This window comes from Protopterus annectens, chromosome 14.part0, assembly GCF_019279795.1.
Source record: "Protopterus annectens isolate FY-2018-M chromosome 14.part0, PAN1.0, whole genome shotgun sequence".
NCBI classification, from domain to species: domain Eukaryota; kingdom Metazoa; phylum Chordata; order Ceratodontiformes; family Protopteridae; genus Protopterus; species Protopterus annectens.
Window position 1 is genome coordinate 65,490,103 of NC_056748.1, and position 11,077 is coordinate 65,501,179.

The following is an 11,077-nucleotide window of genomic DNA, read 5'->3' on the forward strand; positions in this document are numbered from 1 at the left end:
CGGTGTGAGTCAGGAAACAATCAGATAATGAGTAGTAAAAACACACGACGGTGTGAGTCAGGAAACAATCAGATAATGAGTAGTAAAAACACACGACGGTGTGAGTCAGGAAACAATCAGATAATGAGTAGTAAAAACACACGACGGTGTGAGTCAGGAAACAATCAGATAATGAGTAGTAAAAACACACGACGGTGTGAGTCAGGAAACAATCAGATAATGAGTAGTAAAAACACACAACGATGTGAGTCAGGAAACAATCAGATAATGAGTAGTAAAAACACACGACGGTGTGAGTCAGGAAACAATCAATCAGATAATGAGTAGTAAAAACACACAACGGTGTGAGTCAGGAAACAATCAGAAACACATCCTTAGATAACTGTGGTGACCACAAGATTTACCGACATACTTCAGTCTGCTGACGATGAAAATCACAGTAGACCATGAATTGAGGAAAAGATGTCTTCAACAGTGACTAACAGGTCAGATGTGCAGTGTAGGATATATCAAGGAAACACAATGAGCATACAGAGAAACTAAGGATACAACAGAGCAGTGATGCAAAGCCAAGTATGAGATTCCTGTTGTAATTTCAGAAAAGAATGCTACCTGCTGAGGGCCTCATGGGGGTCAGTAGTGCCATACTTTTTCAAATAAGAATTGTAAGGGGACTAAGATTAACATGCAGACAGGTGTACAAAGAATAAACATTTGCAGGATGGATAATCCCTAGTCTATCATTTACTGAGCACAACAGAGTTGAAAAGTAGGGGGATTAGTGTAACTGGAGGTGAGAAATATGGAGCCTCAGGGGGTAAGTGCAGAGAACAAAGAGGTGCAGTGAGTAAGACTGTTATTACAATTACAGTTACATTGCTGTTTTACAAATGACATAGCATGTGCAGCTCTTGTCATCTGTTTTCTTCATTACCCCACCAAACAGCTGCAGACCACAGATACCACTGCAGCCTTCCTTTAGTGGCACTGCCACAGACCACGTGGCAAGGTAGTTTACAAGTAGCTAGCTGCACAACTCTGTCATTTCCTACTCCCTCTTTATTGATGTAGACTCCAGTAACTGCATTAAGAAAAGATTCTACAGAAAGTCTGCTATATAGGTACTGACATTACAAAGTCGACCCTTTCTGCAAGTCCTTAAATCTGTTGCATTTTAGATAGCAAAATTAACCACCAAACATGAACAACCACACTAATTTCGATGCCACAAATGTTTGTTTGGATCAGGTTGAACATTTCTTATAGATCTCTGCCTATAACACTTGTTCAAAACTGTCAGCCATCTCGCTCACTTTTATGATACTAACTTAACCTCACTAACTTTTGCATTACTTAGCACAGCATTTTGCATCTTCTACTGTGATGGGCAAACTCTCACCTGTCATTTGATCTATGCAACACAGCTCCCACTGAGCCCTTACGCCTACAGCAAATTTTTGATGAGAAACATGGCTGCCCATTGCTGTATACTCCTGCATCCTAACCCCTTAGTAGTCAAGCTTGTAATGTCAAAACAGTATGCATTGGGTTTCAAGATGGCTGCACACTGATCAACACCTTAATTTCAGCTATTTAAGTGTGAGAAAATAAACTTAGAAATAACAGCCAGTGATATTGTCAGCTTCAGTAAAATTTAGTTACTGGCTAGTAAGCATACTACCTGAATGCCAGCAAAGAAGTCATTTAGATAACTTGAATGAAAATCAACCAAAAATGGTGAACAGAAAACACTGGCTGGGAAGAATCCTGCAGCTGCTCAGCAAAAGCCAGTGCAACCATCAGCCTTAGTACAAGAGACGGCTTCCAGTAATTTAGATGAACAAATAAATGAAACGTAGGAAATGTACTCAGAGGTGATTAAAATAAATTAAACATTGAATTAGTATAATAAACTCAAATAACAACAGGTGGGAAAATATAAGAAGAGTTATCTCATTACTCAGATGAAGTCATAAAACTGCAAGAATCAGAAGATGAAGTGAAGAAAAGGGAAACTTCTCAAGAAGAGCCGTTTCAAATATGGTAGACTTAGATGACACAGCATGCAGAGGGAACCTGAGATTTTCTGTTATACCACAGAAACTGGAAAGAAGAGACCATATTAATTTTATGAAAGCACAAATAAACAAATGGATTGGTATTCCACGGCAGAATTTGTTAACTGAGAGGGCACTTTGAATGCATACTCCACACCTGGCCACAAGAAAGCAGCCAAGATCTATTTTATTAAAAAAGATGCAATCATACCAGCAGAAAGAGTTAAACATGACAAAACTGAGACAGAAAGGAAAGTTATTAAAAACTGGAGACAGCAGAGTGTTTTATTCACTGTACACCAGGCAGAAGAGAAGCAAATGTATTCCAGCAATCACAGAATGTTGAGAGGAAAGTGTGAATTTCAAGCTGCTGTATACAGTTGTCTTCAGAATATTTTTTCCCTGGATAATCAAAGACATTTTTGAATGGAGAAAAGGCTAAGGAGAAAAAGAAAGTTTATCCAACAAAAAGTGAGATAGCAAACAGAAGGGGGGGGGCTCAGCCTCTCATTATTCTGACAATAAATCTCACAGACAGACTTTGTCAGTAAAACCCTTTCCAATGTTCTAAAGGAAAATGCTTGAGAGACAGAAAAAAAATCACAGGAGTTGACTAGAAGAATCAAGAGTACCTTGGCCTTGAACCAGAGTCTGCTGTTGGTAGATGGAACAACACCAGCAACACTAAAATTAGTGAATAAATGGGAGACTATAAAGTATCAATCACGTATGATATATGGCTTTACAAGAAAACGTGTTTGAGAAAGACAGGACTTTTGTTGACTTTGTTAAACTTGGTGGAGTGTAAAGCATATACTCCATTTTACATCATTAATACCGCTGTGGTGCAGTGGTAGCGTTGTTGTCTCACAGCAAGATGTTCTCCCGTTCGATTCTCGGCTGGAGTGCGGGGAATGCCTTCTGTGTGGAGTCTGCATGTCCTCCCCGTGGTTGGGTGGGCGTTCGAAAGACATGCATAAATGGGCGAGCCTTGGTTGAAAGTCGAGCTGGCACCTCGGCATTCGTGAAAATCTACTGCCTATCATTAGCGGACCGGAGTTCCGCTGTGGCGACCCCTAACCGGGAAAAGCCGAAAGACAAACAAACAATGTTTAGAAGGACACCAAAAGGTGAAAAAAGTAGCTGTAAGCAAAACATTTTTGGGTCTTATTAGTATCTGTATAAAGTATTTTGTGATAGAAACTGCATGTTACGTATAGTAAAGTAGTTTTGCATAGTGTGTAGTCAGAGATATTCTAAATGTGAGCGGAGTATTTTCTGTGACTGTTATATATGTTAAAGATATTAAAGTAAACAAGTACTTTTTTAGTTGCAAGTAATATAAGCTTTACAGTATAAAAAGAGAAAAAAGGCAGGACAAAAGCAAGTTTTAATGTTAATATGATGTGATCTTGGGCTGCTGGGGTGGGGTGTAAAGGTGCACTGATTATATTATATACAGAATTAACATATTTTTCTTTTATTTTTACAGTGGTGAAGGTAGAGATTAATTCCCTTGGTTTCAGCTATAAATAAATATTTTTTGTAAGCAAGTAGGCTTGAAAAATAAGACAAAATTATTTAAGCCAAGAAAAATGCTAAGTTTTTCACATCTGAAAATATATTAGCTTGTTTTTTTTTCATTAGCAAATATTCAGTGGGAGTCATGAAATCTGCAGCTGAAGCAGTTGTACATTCTGTTCTGAGTGACATTTACAAAGATTCATTGCTGACTACTTTTACATGGGGATGAGTTGTCTGCAGGTGCAAACAATTAATATTGCGAGTTCTAAGCATTCTTTGTTAGGGGAAATGCAACATTTAAAGATACAATGGCAAGCAGTTCAGTGAAATATAACATTTGAAATTATGGGAAGTGAATAAGAGATAGCAGCCTTCCTAGCAGCCTTAATACTTTAATGCATTTAATAGAACAGTGTAATATTTAAGATGTGAAAAACGATAAGCAACAGGAACCACCAAAAAGTAAATACTCCCAAACCAATCTCCGTGGTAAAACTTGTAAAAATAAAAACAAAGTATGGGAGCAGACCTATGCAAAGAGACGTTGCATAATAGTAATGTTCATTCCATGAAACAAAATTCAAGTCCACAAAAGTCCATAAAAATCAAAAAAGCTCAGGGATAAAAGAAAAGGGGGGCAATTATACTCATTGTTAGAGGGGTTCCAACAGTGATAGAAGAGAAAAAAGACAACAATGGTAAATTTGCAATAATAAGGGACTATTGGCAAGGGAAGAGGATTACACTGGCATGTAATTATATTCCACCAAAAATTGCTATTATGGAGCTTAAGAAAATTTTAGGAGAAATAATTAGCTTTCAGCAGGAAATATTACTATAGATGGGGACTGGAACTTGATTTGCAATAGAGAGGATGCATCAGGGGGACCTAGAAGGGAAAATATAACAAAAGAGGTAGACTTCTGAAGAAAATTTGTAAATATTTAATACGGTATATGTGAATTTAGCAGTAGGAACTCAGACATAATTTACATTTTTGGACAAAATTTACATATTGTTCTATTAGGTATAAAAACTGGGCTAGAGTATACAGAAATTATTTTTTTCAAGAATATGTGCTATCATGCACTGATAAAAACTAAGATAAAAATGCAGAGTAGTGAAGTAAAAAATGAGACACCTACCTGTCAAGAATTTAAGGAATGCATAGGGGAAATTATTTGAACATTATTAGGAAAGATAGAAATATCTTCAGAACTTATAGCTAGTGAAGTGAGTGGGATAAAATGAAAATTAATTTTAAAAATAGGACAAAAATAAAAGACAAAGGGATATGGTTAAAAAGTAATAGACATTACTTAGGGGCTAACAAAGGTAAAATTATATTGCAGAATGAGGGGATTTTTACACAACAAGAAAAGGTGCATGCAGATACAAACTGCTAAACAGATAAGGGAGTATCTACAAGATATGCATGAGTTTACAAAGTCTGCTATTATCCAACTATTTTGATAATAATTCCAGATCATGAAAACTTTTAGTACAATGACTTAGGCAAAGGAAAGTAGAAAGGGTTGTCACCAAATTTAGGGAGGCTACAAAAAGAAAAAAAATAACTACAGATCATATAAAGATTTTAAATATATTTTGTTAATTTTATGAAAATGTGTAAAGAAGAGAGAAATGTAGAAATCAAGGAAGAGTAGAAATGGAAATAACTATAGAACACTTAATTATTCCAAGGTTAGAAGTAGATGAGGCTACAAAAAGTCTGCTGGAACAGATGGCATTCCTGTGGAAGTTTAGACGTTAGGAGGGAAAAATGATAAAGACCTGGAAGTTTTTAACAGTATTTTAAAAGAAGGGGAAGCATCAACATCGTGAAAGAAAATTGAGGTGACTGTATTACCTAATGACAGTAAAGAGCCATGAGAACCAGGTTCTTTTAGGCCCATTTCAATTTTAAACCACGATTACAAAGCGTTTATGTCTTTACTAGCTGATAGATATTGATCAATGAAGTTTTGTGGAGGGGAGGCAACATTTGACAACAAACATTCCAGGATACAATAATAAGGTAAATTAGGAGGATATGTGAAGTATCTGAGGCAAGAATTAAAGAGTAGAGGTTCCTTTTTGATAAGTTGTTTTAAACAGAGGAACCAGGTAGGGGAGTCCTCTTTCCCCTTTGTTATTTGCTTTATATTTCAAGCCATTGGCAAAGAAACAAGAGACTCATAAATGCATGGATATAGTTGGTATGTTAATCAAGAAAAATTGGCTTTATTTGTAGATGATATTATTTTGTAATGGATAAATTCAGAAAAGGAATATACTGAAACAGTTTCAAGTCTTTTCAGGACATAAAATTAATGAATATATAAATAAAACAAAAGCTATAGATGTAAATTATGTACCCACACACAAACTGGTTCAGGAATACCCATATTTAAGGGGGCATGATAAGATGAAGTATTTAGAAGCATGGATTAAAAAGGCTTCTGTTATGGCAGCTAAGGATATGTAGGAAGAGACTAAACAAAAGATAATACAAAATTTGAGAAACTGGAAGCTCTTGTTTATATTGATAGTAAGATATAAGCAGTGAAAATGCTTTTAGTACCTCTATGTATGGGTCACACATATTTTTATCAACAGGAAAAGTTGTGGACAGTAATTAAAAATGACTGAAGGAATTTATCTGGGAGGGAAAGAAGGTAAGAGTTAAGTGGGATAAGTCGATCCTTCCAATAGAACAAGGTGATTTAGGATTACCTGATTTGAAAGGATATTTTTGGGCTACACAGTGAAGGCTCATATGCATAACACAAGCAGAAGGTTATAATTCATGATGGAAAGGGATGGTAATGAAGCAGGAGGAGTGTTCAAGAAATAAACAGAGGGGGACATTTTGGATGCAGAGCCTCAAGGAGAAGAATAACAAACATACATAATTTTATATTCATAAAGAAGCAGAAAGTATTCTAAGAAGTAAGCCAACACAAGAATGGAGAAAGGAGATGTGTCAATAGGGATGACTGCAAGTAGGGGTACAGGAAATAGACAAGAAGTGGATGGAATTCATTGAAGAAAACCGGCAAATGAACCAAGGAATTGGGAGCAAATAACTACATATGGAAAAGTAATAGGAGTGGGTTGAGGCAAAGATGTTTGAACTGCAGGCTAGAGACTGCCTTCCTTACCAGTGATTGATATCACAGTACAAGCAAAGAGAAAGAGATAGGGGAATCTTAAGAGACAGACCTATTTTGGTTGAGTTTTAGCTGAATCTAGAACAAAAGTTGTTGTTTAAATGGGACAATTCATAGGGCATATAAAACATTGCACGACACCTATAAGAATCAATTAGAGGAGGTTAGAAAAGATGGGGAAGACAGAGTGGAGAAGCAATTTAAAAGGGAACAATGGGACGCATATGTATGGCTCCCAACTATGCAAAAAAAAAAAAAAAAAAAAAAAAGGCCAGAAGGTTTACATCTTTGCTTACCCCAAGCAGACTCCAAAGAATTTTTCATGTATATAGTAAATGTTGGATGTATGATAAGGAAGAAAGAGGTAAACATGAACATATGTTTCAGCAGTGTACACTGAGTTTTCAGATTTTAAAAATTCCCTACAGAGTACTCTGTCAGAAATATTAGTTGAACATATGGGTGTAACTAACAAAAAGTAGATAGTGGAAAATGGAAATCAAAGTCTCCCCTTACTGTATTTGAAGTAATGTACGCTATAAAAAAGATAAAAGAACTGGAAGAGGGATCTTTAGAAAAGCAAATTACATAGAAATAAATGGAAATAGTAGGAAGAATACATGCAAAATAATGTTCATCAGGAGGAGAGAAGTTTAGGGAAAAGCAGGAATTTGGCAGTTTATGTGATGTTAGAGTGATGGTAGTTGCAAAGGATGAGAAAATATGTGATGTATAAGGAGTCTAAATGGAAAAAAAGGTTAATATATTTTTTCTGTTAATGTATGTTTGTTAATGTCTTCAGTGATAATTTAATAAAAGTGTTCAAAGACAGAAAGCAATATGTGTCATCCAAGTTTAGATTCAGCAAAGCTAAACAGCAGCTTAGGAATGTCAAAGATACTTTCTCTTTTGGCAATAACTCTAAAATGAAATGTATTCTGCCATTGTGCTGATCAGTGTTACCTGCATGTTTTTAGTTGCACCGTTTTCATTTTTGACACTGTTAAGCAGGACTGCTGCCTCACAGCAACAGGACCTTTGGTCTGATTCTCTGTTGCAGAGCCTTCTTTGTGAAGTCTGCATGTCCTCTCTGCCGCCATGTGGGTTTCTTTGTGTGCTCTGGTGATCTGTTTTCATCAGTCTTCCCAGAGATATGTCTGTAAACTGCCCATATGGGTATGTATGCTCTGTCAGTAATAATGTGCATGTTGCATAACAGTGACAGAATATCATCTTGTCCAGAAAGGTTTAAATGGCATACATCCATTGGCTGCTAGGATATACTTTGGAGTCTCTGTGACCTTCTGAAAGGGAAAAAAACAAGCTATTAGAAAATGGATGGATGAGTGGATGGATGGAGAGGAATTATATGATATATCTGTGAAAAAGAAAACAAAAAAATCCACCACAGGTGCTGATTAAAGTGTAAATGAAGACAATATACTTGAACAATGCAAAGTAGACCCAAAGCATGACCTTTGCTGGACTAATAGTATTAGTAGAATACTAACATCAAAATTAAGTCTTTTACAGGAAAAACTGTAGAAAACCAGGCCAGAAGACTAGGTATTCAGTGATGTTTAAATATCACAAGTTTGGAAAGGATTTTTGGTTTACAATTCAGGAGGCAGAGGAAGAACTTGAAATAATCTTCAAATAAAGCCAAACCACAATGTTTTTAGTTTGGAGGCCAGGTGTGAAAATGAAGCGCTGCATCAAAGTTTAGTGTTACACTGTCCGGAAGTGAATTTATTTTGAATTTGGCTTCAGTTCTGCAGTTTCAGTGTTGCTGGCATCTAAGTGCATAAGGAAGTTTTTACAGGAGCAAAACAGTTTATATGTGAAGCAGTTCTTTAAATATACATACTCCGCAGTGCTGTTTTAATGATTCAGCAATGTTACCATATTACAAATTACAATAATTTGTATTCTGTATTATTTCACTTCCAATGTATACATTCAGCGCACATTCCTTTACATTTAAGTACAGCTGTGATTTACCGAATAGGTACAGTTACAATTTAAAAGTTTCAGAACTTCAGTACCAAAAGACCACCTCCACCAGACGTGACCCACCCCTTCTCAATTCTACCATGCCTGGCCCAATCTTTCTAGAGCCAGCAAGGAACATTGGGAACATTTTCCTAGTGTGAGTCATGGCACAATGTGGAGGGGAAATTTGGATTTCAGATAAAGCATTGTAAAAACAATTTGTACTGTGAAACCCAGCAATTTTTTTTAAGTCGACTCTGTCTCTAATCAATCCATTCTATCTTGGTGCTCCAGTAAACCAAGAAAATTAACTTTATTCTGTTATGTAAGTTAGAAATGCAGTCAGGGTTGACAGATTAGGACTGTGTTACCCACCAAATATGCCAGTTTTCCAGCTTGGCAAACAAAAATCATTTTTTGTTAGCAATATTTTATTTCACCCTGTAACCTGCATAGCTTGTAGTATGTATGTATGAAGTCTGTCACATGAATTATTGAATTACAACACTGGTTCTGGTAACAGAACCTTGCTTAAAAGACTATTCCTTGCATCCAAAACTACATCCATGAAAAATAAAAAAAACAAACCAAAACAACTTCCTAATGATCCCTCCACCTATCTTGCCCCTCTCTTGGATTAGCTGTGCTACCAGAATCAGACCGAAGTCCTGCAGTAGTCATTACAGTGTAGCCCTACTACACAGACTAGGCTGTTGCTGTACTAAGTGGACTGCACTGAAGTCATACTATGTGGATTAATAGGCAGCCATGTTTCATAGATTAGCGTGACATGTTCCACAGACTACATCATGCTATAGCTTTAAAGCAAAGCTGTGTTATGTGGATGAGTATACACTCTCAGGACTGCTTACGCCCACAGTAATGTAGTTAGAGCACTATTCAGTTTGGTTAATCACCGCCCAACCAGGAAAGTTCCCCAACAACAACCCTTCAAGCATGCAGAGATCTTCCAGCCCCCAGTGCAACAAAGGCAAAGGTCACCAAACCTCAGACTAAACTGTATTCTACAATAAGTGAAATGAAGGCCTTCTGGAACTTTTTTAAGAGAATAAATATTAATTTGTTTGATTATGTGCTAGTACACCCAACAAGAGACCTTATTGTTTCGTATTCCTCGGGGGGGGGAGGGGGGTTGTGTGATTACTTGTTACAGTTTTTGTGTTTATTTTTTTATTTTTAACACTCTAGCATGTATAAAAATGTTTACACAGGGATACGTACAGCACGTTAACCGTTCAGTCTGTAGTAAGGTGGTGGTTATTTTTGATAAAGTCAATTGCACTAAATAAAAAGTTAAGCATTTTTTTTGTTTTACTTGTAATGCTGAAAATACTCCATATGCCCTCAGGTGTCCCTGCAACCTTACTTATATCAGACAAGTTACTAGTTAGTCTAAAGTGAAGTTGGAGGCACACCAGAGGGATTTAGTTGAAAATAAAAGAGAAACCCTGTGGCAGTGCCTTTCAATGACAGACATAATATCAATGCTAAATTATTACAAGCACTATGCCAGAAAAACTTACTTTGTAAGTCAGTGATGGCTGTAATGTACCAGACAGACTGCTTTGTAATGAAATTAGTTTTATTTTGCAGTATAATACATTAAAGCCCAGAAGTTTGAATTGAGAGCTTAACTGCAAATATTTCTTGATGATTTTATACTGGGGTTACACGTGTCTACTGTTTGCTCTTTTAACTCCTTGGAGAGTTTAGCTGAGGTGCCAGAAGCTAGTTTTACAATAAAAGGATTGCACAAAGATGTACTGTCATTTATAAGCTGTTTATTATATTTTATATAATGATGTCATGCGAACTCTTCTTGAGTATGCCTATGGAAATACAGCTTAAGCTTCCTATTGGTTCTTTGTAGCAGCTTTTTAAACACTGTTGTGAAAAAAGTATAGCCTGAGTAGTAAAATATAACAGTACTGTTCTCCAAAAAGTAACATTTGTACCTATGCACCAAGCCCTCTGGCAAATGCTTTAATCCCATATGTGTTCAATACATGTTAATTAAAGGGCCATTAAGGTCTCCCCATTATCTTTCGGGAGTATCTTTCATTGTGGTACACACTATGTGATCACTGCCCTTTCTGAGAAAGAATTGCTTTTTAACATTCCCGTATTTATCTTCTTCTTGACAGTATTAAAGCACATATTAAGTACAGGAGTCTCTCTCAGGTTAAGTAAAACTTCTCCAAATACATTTTGCATGCCAAGGAGTCTTGTATCATGGACAAGTCAGCATAATAAAGCATTTAAAAGACATTTAAGAAAAAAAAAAACACAAAGGAAAGGACAGGTTTAAGA

General features: G+C 36.3%; 1 protein-coding gene across 1 annotated transcript in view; it reads right to left on the reverse strand.

The window, feature by feature from the left end:
• The window catches only part of STOX1 (storkhead box 1), a 383,280-nt gene that overhangs the window by 267,139 nt on the left and 105,064 nt on the right, over positions 1–11,077 (reverse strand). The gene's annotated exons all lie outside the window — the stretch shown is intronic.